Source organism: Canis lupus, chromosome 21 (genome assembly GCF_048164855.1).
Source record: "Canis lupus baileyi chromosome 21, mCanLup2.hap1, whole genome shotgun sequence".
In the NCBI taxonomy this organism is placed as follows: Eukaryota; Metazoa; Chordata; class Mammalia; order Carnivora; family Canidae; genus Canis; species Canis lupus.
In genome coordinates, this window is record NC_132858.1 from 23,245,615 (window position 1) to 23,259,001 (window position 13,387).

The following is a 13,387-nucleotide window of genomic DNA, read 5'->3' on the forward strand; positions in this document are numbered from 1 at the left end:
TTACTTAATCACTGATTTGTGATTAAACACATTTTAAAAATGCAATTAGTTATGGGCCAGAGCTGCAGAAGCCTTTGAATCATAATTGGCTGATTGTTTCCAGAAAATTAATCAAGAGAACAATAATAACCAGCTGGCTCCACAAGCCTTGCCACCAACACACCCTAATTCCTGCAGCTGCCCAAGGTTAAAGGGACTGCTTGCTGAGTGGGCCTCTCCCCACCTCTCCAACCTTCAGTTTTTCGACATATATTTGGGATTATGGCAGTTGCTGGCTCGGAGTCCCTCAGAAGTTCCCCCATGGTCCTTCGGACAACTTTTGGTATGGCCTGTGAAGCTCTTCATGCCCTGGCCTCTGTCTCCTGTCGACCCTCATGGAACCTTCCTCATTGTGTCTTGGCAACCCTGACCTTTCAGAGCATGGAATCCCAGTAGCACATCCTATTAGCAAAGTCCTCCATCTGTTCTCTCGCCCATTCATTGATTCATTCTGTGAATATATCATATGGCTGGATTAGATGTCAGCCCCGGGGCTGACAGCGGGGATTTTCGTGATAACCTGGGGAGTCACGGAGCCATAGTGCTGAGAGGAAGATAGCAATCAGATTATCACACATGTACATGATTACACATGGTGAACATACAAAGAGTTGAAGAAAGAACATTCCAGGCAAAGGAAATAGCAAGGGCAAGGGTGCCAGGGGAGAAGAACCTGAAGAGTCAGGAACTGACACCCAACAGCCTGGGGAAGGAGGAGCATTCAGACGGCATTGAGATGAGAGAAAGAGCAAAGGGCCAACCCTGTAGGCTGAGGTAAGACTTTGTAATTTTCTTCAGAAGCCAGCATTTCAAGTAGGGGGGGCCTGACACAACCATTTATGATGTCAGAAGGTTGCTGGGAGCTGCGAGGTGGAGAAAGAATCTGAGGGCAGAATGGGGGGCCTGTTAGGAGGCTACTACGCTTGCCTAGCCCAGTGGAGAGGCCACCCGGCCCCGTTAGCCTCTACCTGAAGGGTTCCCTGGAGGTGGACTTGCAATACTAAACCCTAGAAAGTCCCAGGCAAACCGGGAGAGATTGGCACCCCTCCCGGGCAACACCTGATGATGTCTCAGATGCCAGCACAGCAAGTGGAAGGGTGTGGAGGCCTAGAGACCGAGGGCCTCTGACGATGGACTGGACTAAAGGCTGAAGCAAAAGGCAGACTCTCCGGTTCTGGCTTTTGCAACCAGAAGCATCAGCCTTCTACTGAGAAAGAAAAGACTGTCTCATTTCTCTGCCTCGGGCTTTTCTGGGCGGAAAGCAAGCTGACCGAGAACAGCGGGAAAGAAGCCACCTTCTCGTTGTGTAGTAACTTCTAGGATTTTAGGCAAATACTGTAAGTAATGTCTTGCACTGGGGCCAAAGCCACGGGCAGCCAGGAGTTTACTCTGTGTCTTGTTTGCAAGGAGGTCAAAGCAGTTTATAAACTTGATGATGATCTTCATAAAATCCCCAGCAATTAAGAGAGAGGTGAGGGGACAAACAGGAGAGCCAATGGTCGTCGTGATGGCCGGTAAGGCCAATGCCTCATCGTGCCCTCGGAATAGCCAAAAGGAGACGTGAAGGCCTCTTCTGGTTGGGAGCTGGCCCCTCCCTGGAGAGAGGGCTGTGGGGTGCAGTGAGCACAGACTTGGGGCTGCGATGCCTGCCTCAGTCACTCGCCGGCTCCATGACCTCGGCCAACTGCCTAACCCCATGGGCCTCTAGCTCCTTTCCTGTGAAAGGAGGATAAAACCTCTCTTGCAAGGTTCTGATGAAAATCAGAGAGAAAGTATGTGCTGGCTGCTGTGTAACACACTTTTGATAAAGCCTCTCGGCCTTGCTCTTTATCTGCCCCAGGACCATCTCCATCACACCTGCTTAGGGGATTGCTGTGGGCATCAAATGAGATTATCCATGCTTGGGGCTCACGGTGGCTCCTGGCACACAGATGGAGCTAAACAATCCCTGACTCCTTGCCATTGTCGCTAGTAGCAGGAGTGGCTACTGGCTCTCCCCACTCTCCCATTCATTTCCACTGGTGACAATATGATGCGTGTGTGGGTCAAGGGGACCCTCACCTTGCACACAAGTCAGGCTGCAAGGGGAGCATGTAAGGTGAGAGTCCCAGTTGTTCAAGGTTCCCCTTGAAAATACCTTTCAGTCCCCACGAAGTACTGAGTCCTCAGTTTTAAAAACAATGTCTGTGTATAATGTCTGTGTATAAATGTACCGTGCGGTCAGCAATTTACAGTACATCCTAGAACTTGTAAATGCAGAATTCGCTTTTACCGTGTTAACGTGGGATTTTAACCTTCCTGCCAAGCATACGTAGTTGAATTCCTATGCGTTAAGTCTTAGATAATCACATGCGGTGTGATTACACTGTGATTATCAAGAGTGAGAGTTGCTTTGCACGACTAGTGCTTTTTCTACCAAAAGCAGTAATGGATAATATTATTGTTGGATAAAATGGATAATATGGATTATTAATGGATAATAGATGCAGTAAAGCTAAGGAGACAATAGATACAGGATTTGTCAATGACACTATAGTCACAGTTAGAAAATGTAAATAAGCAAATCATTCAGCTAACTGAATACAAAAATAGCTGTATCCATCAGTATTTATTGAGCAGCATGTATTTTTTATTTTTTTATTTTTTTTTTAATTTAATTTTTATTTTTATTTATGATAGTCACACAGAGAGAGAGAGAGAGGCAGAGACACAGGCAGAGGGAGAAGCAAGCTCCATGCACCGGGAGCCCGAAGTGGGATTCGATCCCAGGTCTCCAGGATCGTGCCCTGGGTCGAAGGCAGGCGCCAAACCGCTGCGCCACCCAGGGATCCCGAGCAGCATGTATTGATCGATGATAAATCGACATGTGGTATATGCCAGGCACGGTGCTAAATGCTCCTGTTTGCGAGAAGCAGTGTAGCCCTGCGGTTAATGCTCTTGAATTAATTGCTTGGCTTCCAATCCTGATTCCACTATTTACTAGCTGTGTGACCTTGAGCGGATCCTGTCTGAGCCTCAATTTTCTCATCTGCAGTATGGGAATAATAACAGTATCTGACTCGTTGGGTTAATATAATGGATAGTAATAAATGCAAAGTGCCTTGAATAATGTTTAGTCCATGGGAGGCACTCATAGTAGCTTTAACCCAAGACATTCTCAGCACTTCGCCTAGGTTCCCACACTTAATCCTTATAGCAACCCCATGATATTGGATATTAATCCCACTTTTCAGAGAGAAGGCAAGGCTTGGAGGGGCCACAGATGAGGTCAGAGGCGTTAATTTGGAGAAAAGCCCACCTGAATTTCTACACAAAGAGCCAGAACCAGTGCTTAGTCCCTAAATAGCCTTTTTTAGTTCATCTCCATTCTGGGTCCGAAGAGATCATCTTCCTTTAAATCTGTTCTGTGTCCTTACCCCTCCTGTGCCTTGCCTCACAGTTGTGGGGTACAGTGAAATCAGTGGCTTATTCATCCCCTCAGCAAGTTCACCGAGAGTGCGCTCTGCTAGCTGCTGGGGACGGTCCAGCCGAAGCGCTGCTCTCTGTCCATACATGTACTAGCACATCAGGAGGCTCAGAGAGGAAAAAAATGCACCGTGTAGCGTTTCTCCACACACATAATCTCTCGTGCTGCCTGCTGGAAGACAGAATTACCCCCAGGTAGTTATAACTCAGCCCCCAAAATGTTGACCATGTGAGCTCTTCCTAACAGCTAATTGATCCAACTGGCTCTGCTGAGCTCTCCACCAAGAGAAGCCTGTCCAACCAAGATAGGCCATTTTCTAAGGGAAAGCACAGATAAGCAACTTATGGTAGAGGCTTAATCATTTGATTTTTCTCTACTTTTTTTTAAAAGATTTATTCATGAGAGACACATAGAGAGAGGCAGAGACACAGGCAGAGGGAGAAGCAGGCTCTCCACAGGGAGCCTGATGTGGGACTCGATCCCAGGACCCTGGAATCGCAACCCGAGCCAAAGGTAGACACTCAACAACTGAGCCACCCAGGTGCACTGATGATTTTTTAATATCTTCAGGTTAAACTGATTCACATGAGTTGTTTTGATTTATGTCTATGCTTCAAGGTTATTGACTAACAGGTCAAGGCAGCAGTACTAAGTTCTGGTCAACCCAGAGGTGTCAGGAAAATATCTGAGTTTTTACATAAGTGTTCTTAGTATTTTCCCCAAATCTCTGTGTTGTGCTCATTAGAGGACTGAATCAGAAGCTTGAAGAGTCCAGCTGAAATCATGATTTGTCTTGAAAACTCCAGTGACCTTAAGTGGGCCATTCACCACCAGCAGCCTCAGTCTGTTTTTTTTCTCATTAGAGTCAGTTCCCAACTGGGTCTCTTTCCAAACTAATACTTTTTCTTTTTTAAGATTTTATTTATTTATTCATAAGAGACACACACAGAGAGAGGCAGAGACACAGGCAGAGGGAGAAGCAGGCTCCATGCGGGGAGCCCGATGCAGGACTTGATCCCAGGACCCTGGGGATCATGACCTGAGCTCAAAGCAGATGGCTAACCACTGAGCCACACAGGCACCCCCAAACTAATACTCTTTGTGATTCTTGAATTTGATTTCTAAGAATGCCCAGACACCCCCGGACCCAGGGGCTTGACTTTGTATGTTACTGATGGAATTAACCCTTCATGTTCCCCTAGATTGGAAGAGAGATAAGGAGCATACCCTTAAGCTAGGAGAGCTGCATGTGTGCTCCTCACTGGTTGGCAAAGAAGGAGTTGTTTGTGTATATTGGGCTCTAATGATGGTTGTATTTTTTTAAAAAGATTTTATTTATTTATTATTAATGAGAGAGAGAGAGAGAGAGAGAGAGAGAGAGAGAGAGAGGCAGAAGGAGAAGCAGGCTCCACACAGGGAGCCTGACGTGGGACTCGATCCCGGGTCTCCAGGATCAGTCCCTGGGCTGAAAGTGGCGCTAAACTGCTGGGCCACTCGGGCTGCCCAATGGCTGTATTTCTTTTCCTCATCATAAGATGTTCAAAGAACACCTTTGAGTCCAAACAAGTCAAAGGGGGAAAGCACTTTTTAACTCTGGCAACCCAACACACCATTTGGTTCCAAAGAAGGCGTGTGCTTTCATATGACCCAGAGGTGTGAGATTAGCCAGACAGCTGGGGTTATTCCTATCAGGTTGTTCTTCCTCGCTTCCTTCACTCTTCCAAACCTTATCAGCAACCACAAGGGCATGGCAGAGGGGTTAAGTGGCTATTTTGGTACCTAGGATTCCAAGAACTGCACCAAGCTTCTTACCAGGACAATTTAGGTTTTCAGAGCCAAACCAACAGGAAATAACTTGTTCTGTTCCTAGTCCACCAAAAGAATAAAAGAAAAATTGCCAAATATGGTTTGCATGTGATCTCAGTAATGCCAAAGAGAAGAGGCATGATGGAAAGGAGAAGACAATAAATCTGAAGCCCCCAGCTCTACCCCTTACACCGTATGTGCACATGCACACTTTGCCTCCCTCCTTCTCTCTCTCTCTCTCTCATTAGAATTTCCCAGGAAAGGGGAAAAAAATGAGTGGGAAATATCAGAAAGGGAGACAGAACATGAGAGATTCCTAACTCTGGGAAACGAACTAGGGGTGGTGGAAGGGGAGGTGGGCGGGGGGTGGGGGTGACTGGGTGATGGGCACTGAGGGGGGCACTTGATGGGATGAGCCCTGGGTGATATTCTATATGTTGGCAAGTTGAACACCAATAAAAAATAAATTTATATAAAAAAAAAGAATTTCCCACAGCTGAGACTCAAAAGCATAGGAGATAATTCAATTCATTGCCATTAGATTCCGAAAAAGGACATCTCTTAATTTCTGCCAAAGAAAACAAGAAATCTCTCTTCCTCACATCTCTTTGTCTCCTGCCAAATGAAACCATCACTCTTTTTCCCAAACTTTAAACTCTAATCTCAAGCCTGTTTTTGGTGATGACAACAGTTTGTAAATTTGAATTTCAAGTGGGTTCTTCATGAGTCAGTAAAAACAAAATGATGAACTGAGTGTTCTGCTCCTAAGACATTGAGTGCATTGGTCCATGGGGGTCTTATGATCTAAACTATACAGGGTATAGCAATTAAATGAAATTCAGATGATAAACATTAATCTTCCATTGCTTTTTTTCCCACATAAATATAGGGTTTTTATAAAGACTAAAACAGTGAATATTGGCTATGAATTAATGTCAACAGAAAAACCATTAAAAATTATATCTATGATGTCAATTTTTTTTCATAAGAAATATTAACTCGCAATAGGAAGCAGAGTTATGTGCCTGAAAGACCACAACACTCGAAACCTTGGTACCAGGCCAGTTCTGTAAAAAAGCAGTTGTATGACCTCATTTAAAATATAATTTCTTTGGGCTTGCTTTGCCCTTTATTCATTTGTAAATAAAAGATTCGGATTGGATTGTTTCCAAGTTTACTTTCAAAATCTAAATTCCTATAACTCTATTTTAATGATAACTAATGCCTTCCTCATTGCCTTTTACCCTCAGTAATTATCACTTAAACTAATCCTGACCCTATCCCAGACATTGATTGAAATTCTTTTTCGCTAACTTACCCTTTGGTGTATAATGTCAATAGGACTGTGGGAGTTCAGGCCTGCTTACTATGAAAATCCCTTCCTAATAACATCCTCCCAAGATCAGAGAGCTTCTGACAGCTTCTGGGGAGGGCATCTTTGTTTAAGTAATCATCCCTGCATCTATCTTGGTGAGCTGATAGTGAAATGTGTACAGAGGAGTTTCAGGTCCCTCTCAGCCCAGAGAGACAGACAGACAGAGAAAGAAAGGGAGAGAGAGAGAAAGAGAGAGAGAGAGAGACTGTCAACTGTACAGAGATACAGAGAAAGACATAGACACGTAGGAAATATTGATCTGCCTTGCAAAACTTGATGACAAGTTTTCCAATCATAAATGGCAACTTTGTACTCCTTTTTAATAAAAAAAAAAAAAAACTATCGTCAGCTCTCCAACATGTCTTAAACTGGTAGCTGCTGGCCAGGTAGTAAATGAACAAATTTACTGTGTCTCTCTCAGAATAAAATTTTAATCTACGAGCTTTAAACACCCTATGAATAAGAGAATATTTCTCAGAAGCTGCTCTCAGGAGGAATTTGCTATATCTGTGTCAATATATTTTAATATGAGAAGGAAGTTTTTTTTTCCCGAATGTAAGTAATTGATGCTCATTATAGAAGAAATTTAAAAACCAGAAAAGTATGGAGAAGGAAAATTAAATGTAGCTAGAATTCTGGAGTGTTTTCCTAAACAATTCGGTGAGTACATGCACATCTCTGTGTATTTGTTATATATGTTATATATTTATATCTATTGTTATAGTTGAGATCACACTGGGACTATAGTTCTCAGTGATTCAGTGATGACACATCCCTCCAGCTCCTTCAGAGCACCACATCAAGCAAGGCTTGCTGCTGCCATTTTAGGGCTGAGTGTGGAAGGGCATTTGTCTGGAGTTAGCCATCCCTGGGGACTTTCCTAGTGCCAGGTGCTTTGGTAAGCTCACAGATTTCATTGCAGCAGCTAAACAAGGATTCTACTTGCCATACATCACAATTTCCCACGCTTCCAGAACAGGTATGATGCTACCCTTCAAAGACACATTCCTAAACAAGACTACCTTTATATTTGTTTAATCCAACTCTGCTTTTGCAAGTGCTTTCAAATCTCCTCTGGAATGGGTTCTTGACATCTTTGCAGGTACAGCAGTATTGGAACATCTCTTGTTTAGCTGGTCGAAAAAGTTTTCCCAACCCTTGTACTCAATGTGTATTCAAAATTACATAGGACTCTATAGCACATGACACAGTTGTTAATCCTGGCTTTGATGCAGCAGGCGTGGGGAAGGTCTATGTCTTTGCTGAATTACTATCCCATGATTCCTTATCACAGTCTGCTAGAGGATATTCTTGGTGCTTGCTAGATGTTGCCTCTCACCTTGGCAGGCGGCACTATACCTCAAAAAGGATAGTTGAGTTCATTTTAACGTAACCACCAAGAAAAGAACTTCTAATTTTTTATCACCAGATATCCCACAGCCACTCTTTGGTTCTGTCTTAGGAAACAGCCTCAAAGCAGGTAGAAGGAACAAGGTAACAGGAGATGAGTGAAGAAGCTCTGGAGACAAAAGCACTTGCCCTCCGATCACAGCAGGGGCTAGGGGTAGAATGCAGACTTTGGGGTAGGTCACCAAGTCCCTTGCTCCATTCAACCTTTTGGAACCATCCTAAAGAGTTCGGCCCCCTTCTCTCTTCTGTTTATGAAACTTTTGCATTTGGTTATTTACTTTCAGAACCATTTATTGATAACCTAACATGTGTACGGTATAAGAAAAGTAGTTCACATGGTCTAGAGCTCTGACATATACCGTATAAGTTGGGCAGAACTGAATTGAAGTCTCAACTCTACTTCTTACCAATTCATTTCTTTAGGCAAGAGAATTGGTCTCTCTGTGCTTCAGTTCCTTCATCTATAAATTAGGAATAGTAGCAGAATATATCCTTTGGAGTTATTTGTTATCATAATTATCTTTATTATTATAGCATGTGCTAGACACAGAAACTCTACAAAAAAAATATAACCATCAATCCAAGGAAAATAGACACCCTTGAACTGAAAGAAATTAAATGCCAAGTAAGTTGGTATGTGCTCTATGAATTCAGGGAAGGGAGAGTTACTAAGGGGTTAAGCAAAAAAGTTTCATAGAGAAGAAAGGACTTCAAATCGTGTTCTATAGCAGGGGAATCATGTTATCACAGGGGAAGATTTGGTTGAGAAAAGTGTGCATGGAGGGTGTAAGAGTGGATAGCAAGGAATAAGTTTAAAGCCACGCTGAGGAAGGATTGACCATCTAACCAGTGATTTTTAGATTTCCTCTGTAGGCTCACAATCTAGAAGCTGGACATCCTATAAGATTGGTTAGGGAGTCCATATGAGGCTTCCTCTGATTAGTTCCAAGGTTGAAGTAGAGACAAAAATTAGGGAAGCTTTTAGTAATTAATCAAGTCTTGGCTATTTAGGGGCCAATTGTCACAGAAGTTACTGTTCAGCTTCCTGGATTGTCATCAGAGATAGCAATCTGGCTCCCTGCAAGTCTGACTTAAAACAGGTTGGCTTCCTCATTTGTTTATTGTAGGTAAGGGGGTTGGTTTACTGGGCAGGTTGCTGCAGCTTGTAAGCCAAAGTTTTATTTTTACACATGATCAGGCTATTGTCCGTTTGCATCTAGCAGAGAAATATGCTAAAAGAGATTGTGGAGATGGGAGCAGAACAAAAGAGATTAGAGCATTATAAGGGTGATGAAGTTGGGTGGGAGAGACCTTCTGTATATGAAGTAGTCAAGGAAGGCATCGCTGAGGAAGTGACAACTACGCAGATCTTAAAGATGAGAAAGGGCGAGCCATTCAAGAGGCTGACAGAGAGCATTCCAGGCAGAAGGGCAGAGAAAAATACTCTGTGCCAGAAAGAGCAGGGGATGTTCAAAGACATGAGAAAACAATCAGTGCAACTGGACAGAAGTAAGTACGGGAAGAGGCTTGAGATGAGGTTTGAGAAGTAGGCACGATTCAGGGGGGGACAGAACTGTGAATGCCGTGAGGGAGAATAGATTCTGTGGGTGTAGGCAGATTAAATAAGAGAAAATTTAGGAAGCTGTGCAGTCCTCCGGGTGAAGGATGGCAGTGCAACGGTCTGGATTAAGGCAATGGGAAACGGAGATGAGGAGAAGTGGTCAGTTCCTTGAGATGTTCCTGAAGAAACAACAGAGGGGACATGCTCATGGCCTGAAGAGTACGAAGGCAGTGAGGGATGGGGGTAAAGGGAGGAAACAGAATTCCAATGATCATGGCATTTACTGAAATGGGGATACTTGATAAAGAGGAAAATGGGTTTTGGGGAAAAATCTGATCCCAAAGTTCCTGATCAGTTCAGCTAGAAAACAAATCAACAACAAAAAATGGAATTACTTGACACTGAGTGGTCCAATGACCCGATCCATCCGCTGAACTTGAAGTATCGCATATTATCATACACACGATGTGGTCCTTTCCTGCTTATAGTCTAGTGGAGATGAAGACAGGTGGCCGGGTTCAGGTGAGCGAGTAGTAAGAGTAAACTCTCTCATCTGTCGACCTTGCCTTCTACTTCATGGACAGAACTAAAGCCATCAGAAGAAAACTTCCAGATTCCCACCACAGCATCTGCCAACTGCTGGCACTAGACTCTTGTATTGTGCCCTCCTCAGTCCTGTCACCATTTGAGAATTGTCTGTGCTCCAGTCTAAAGCCAGGTCCTCCACTGTGCTCCCCATCCCATCTTTTCTCACTGATTCAGGGACGTTGATCCAATAATTGTCTTCTCCCATTCCTGAGCTATTCTCTTCATCAAACAAACCCACTGCTCGTGCTTCCATCATCAACAAATAATTGCAAAATAAATTTTAAAATCTTTGTTTCGCTTTGACTCTACTCCTATCAGCAAATGTCCCAGTGCATGGCTCTTGTTTTCAGGAAAGCTTCTTGAGAGAGTTGTCTCTTGTTGACATCTACAATTCCACTCATCATTCCCTTTATTTTTCCTGTGGTCACATGTGTTGGGATATAATTTACCTACTGTGAGATGTATCCTTTTTAAGTGCACATTTTTATGACTTTTGACAAATGTGTAGAGTCATGTAACCACCACCCAAATAAAAAAGATATAACATACCCATTGCCTCAAAAAGTTCCTTTGTGCCTCTCTCTGGTAAATCCCTTCTCTCTATTCCCCTCTAATGACTACTGATCTGGTATTTGTCCCTATATTTTTGCCTCTTCCAGAATGTCATACAAATGGATTCCTGCTAGCCTACAACCTTTTATGTATGGCGTCCTTCTCTTAGCACAGTGCCTTTGAGCTTCATCCATGTTGTTACGTGTAACATCAGCTTGTTCCTTTATATTGCCGAGCAGAGCTCAAGTGTACGAATGTACTACAATTTGTTTATCTGTTAATTAGTTAATAGACATTTGGATTGTTTCCTGGTTTTGACAGTTATGAATAAAGCTTACACAGCATTTACATTTGCAGGTCTTTGCAAACATTCCTCCCTGACTGTGGCTTGCATTTTTATATGTTTAACACTATCTTTTCAAAGAGAAAAAAATTTTTAATTTTGATGAAGCCCAATTTATCCATTTTTTTATGATTTGTGTTTCTTATATCTAAGAAATCTATGTGTAACTCAACATCACAAAGATCACATACTTTCTTCTAAAAATGTTATAGCTTTAAGTCTGACTTTTGTCTACGATACACTCATAATTAGTTTTTGTATATGGAACAAGGAAAAGCAGAAGTTCAATGTTTTTGCATATGGCTGCCCATTAGTTCCCTCAGTGTGTATTTAAGAAGCCTCTTCCTTCTGCACAAACTTTGGCATGTTTGCCAAAAATCAATTTTACATGGATATATAAGTCTATTTCTAGACCCTCTATTCTGTTCCTTTCTCCATATACCTATCCTTGCCAGGAACACATTGTTTAATTACTATAGCTTGGTAGAAAGCCTTAAAATTAAGTAATGTGAGTCCTCCAGTTTTGTTCTTTTCTTTAAAATTGTTTCAGCAATTCTACATCCTTTGCTACTTAATATACATTTAGAATCAGACTTTTTATATAAAAATAGCCTGCTGGGATTCTGATTGGGATTACACTGTATCTTGTAGATCAATTAGGATGGATGTTGGCATCATAATGAGCCTTCCAATTCATGAGCCTGAGAAGGGTCTGTATTTATTTGAGACCTTATTTAATTTCTCTCAGAGGTGGGTTTTGTTAATTTGCAGCATACAAATCTTGCACATATTTTTTTCAGTAGAGTTCTAAGTATTTCATGTTTGTTGATGTTACTGTAAATAGGATTGGGCTTCCATTTTAATTTTCAGGTGATCTTTGCCGGTATTTAAAAATAAAATTGAGTTTTATATGTTGATCTTGTATCTTATGACCTTGTTAAACTCACTTGTCAGTTTTACTGGTTTTTTTGGTTAGATTCCTTAGGCTTTTCTACGTCCACAATCATGTTGTTAGCAAACAAAGATAGCTTTATTTGTTTCTTTCCAATCGTTACGTCTTTTATAAATTTTTTTATTGCCCTATTTCACTGCCTCCAACATAGTAAAATGTTAAGTAAAAGAAGTTAATAAACATCCTTGCCTTAGTTCTATATTTATTAAAAATCTTGAATTGTTTATGAAAAGCCTTCCCCTCTCCACCAAGCTCCATGCTCAGATGGTTTTCCTGGTGAACTCTAATATTTAAAGAAGAAATGAAAACAATTTTACACAAACCCTTAATCATTGAACATCAAACATTAAGTATGGTACTGTCTGTAGGTACTCAGTAGTTGAAGTTTCCTTCTGTTCTTAGTTTTCTGAACCTTTTAAAAATAATTTTAGGACATTATTTTTCTACATTGATCTAAATGATCATATGATTTCTTATTTTTAGTTTGTTAATTGATTACTTGATTCCAAAAAAGAGAGTTTTGAGCCAAGCTTGCATATCTGAGATAAATCTAACTTGGTAATGATGTATTTAATATCTTTTTATATATTCTGGATATGACTTGCTAAAATTTTACTGAGGATTGTTGTGTTCCTTTGGTCTGTAATTTTCTTTTCTTATAATTTTGTCTTCCTGGTTTTGGTTACCTGGGTAATTCTGGCCTTCATAAATAACTTCAGACATGTTCCTTCTTCTTCTATTTTCTGAAAACATTCATTTAAAAAATGGTTTCATTTCTTCTTTAAGTGTTTAGGAGATTTTACCAATAAACCCATCTGATCTTGGAATTTCTTTGGGAAAGGCTTTAACAATGAATTCAGAGTCTTCTAGGTATATCCCTATGCAGATAAAATGTTTCTTCTTAAATAATCTATGATAGTTTGTATCTTTTGAGGAATTTATCCATTTCCTTCAACTTAGAGAAAATCAACAAACTCAAAAGTTGTTTCTTTGAAAAAACAGACAAAATTGACACACCTCTACCTCCAATGATCAAGAAGAAAAGTGAGGAAAGACTCAAATCATTAAAGTCAGGAATGAAAGAGGAGATTCAGAATAGCCAGGACAATCTTGTAAAAGAACACACTCTGCCCAATTTCCAAACTTACTAGAAACTATAGTAATCAAGCCCATGTGGTATTGGCATAATGATAGATACATAAATCAATGGAATGGAATTGAGGGTCTAGAAATAGAACTTGACATTTACAGTCAATTTATTTCCAACAAGGATGAAGACAAATCAATTAAGAAAG

General features: G+C 41.4%; 1 long non-coding RNA gene across 2 annotated transcripts in view; it reads left to right on the top strand.

Moving 5' to 3' along the window:
* Window positions 1-894: 894 nt before the first annotated feature.
* LOC140612887 (uncharacterized) overlaps window positions 895-13,387 on the top strand; it is a 31,576-nt gene continuing 19,083 nt past the window's right edge. The window contains exons 1-2 of one of the 2 annotated variants that reach the window (XR_012013992.1): window positions 895-1,376; window positions 3,896-4,046. This is a non-coding gene — a long non-coding RNA (uncharacterized lncRNA). The remainder of the gene's footprint in view (window positions 1,377-3,895; window positions 4,047-13,387) is intronic. The other variant, XR_012013991.1, reaches the window with a different exon arrangement.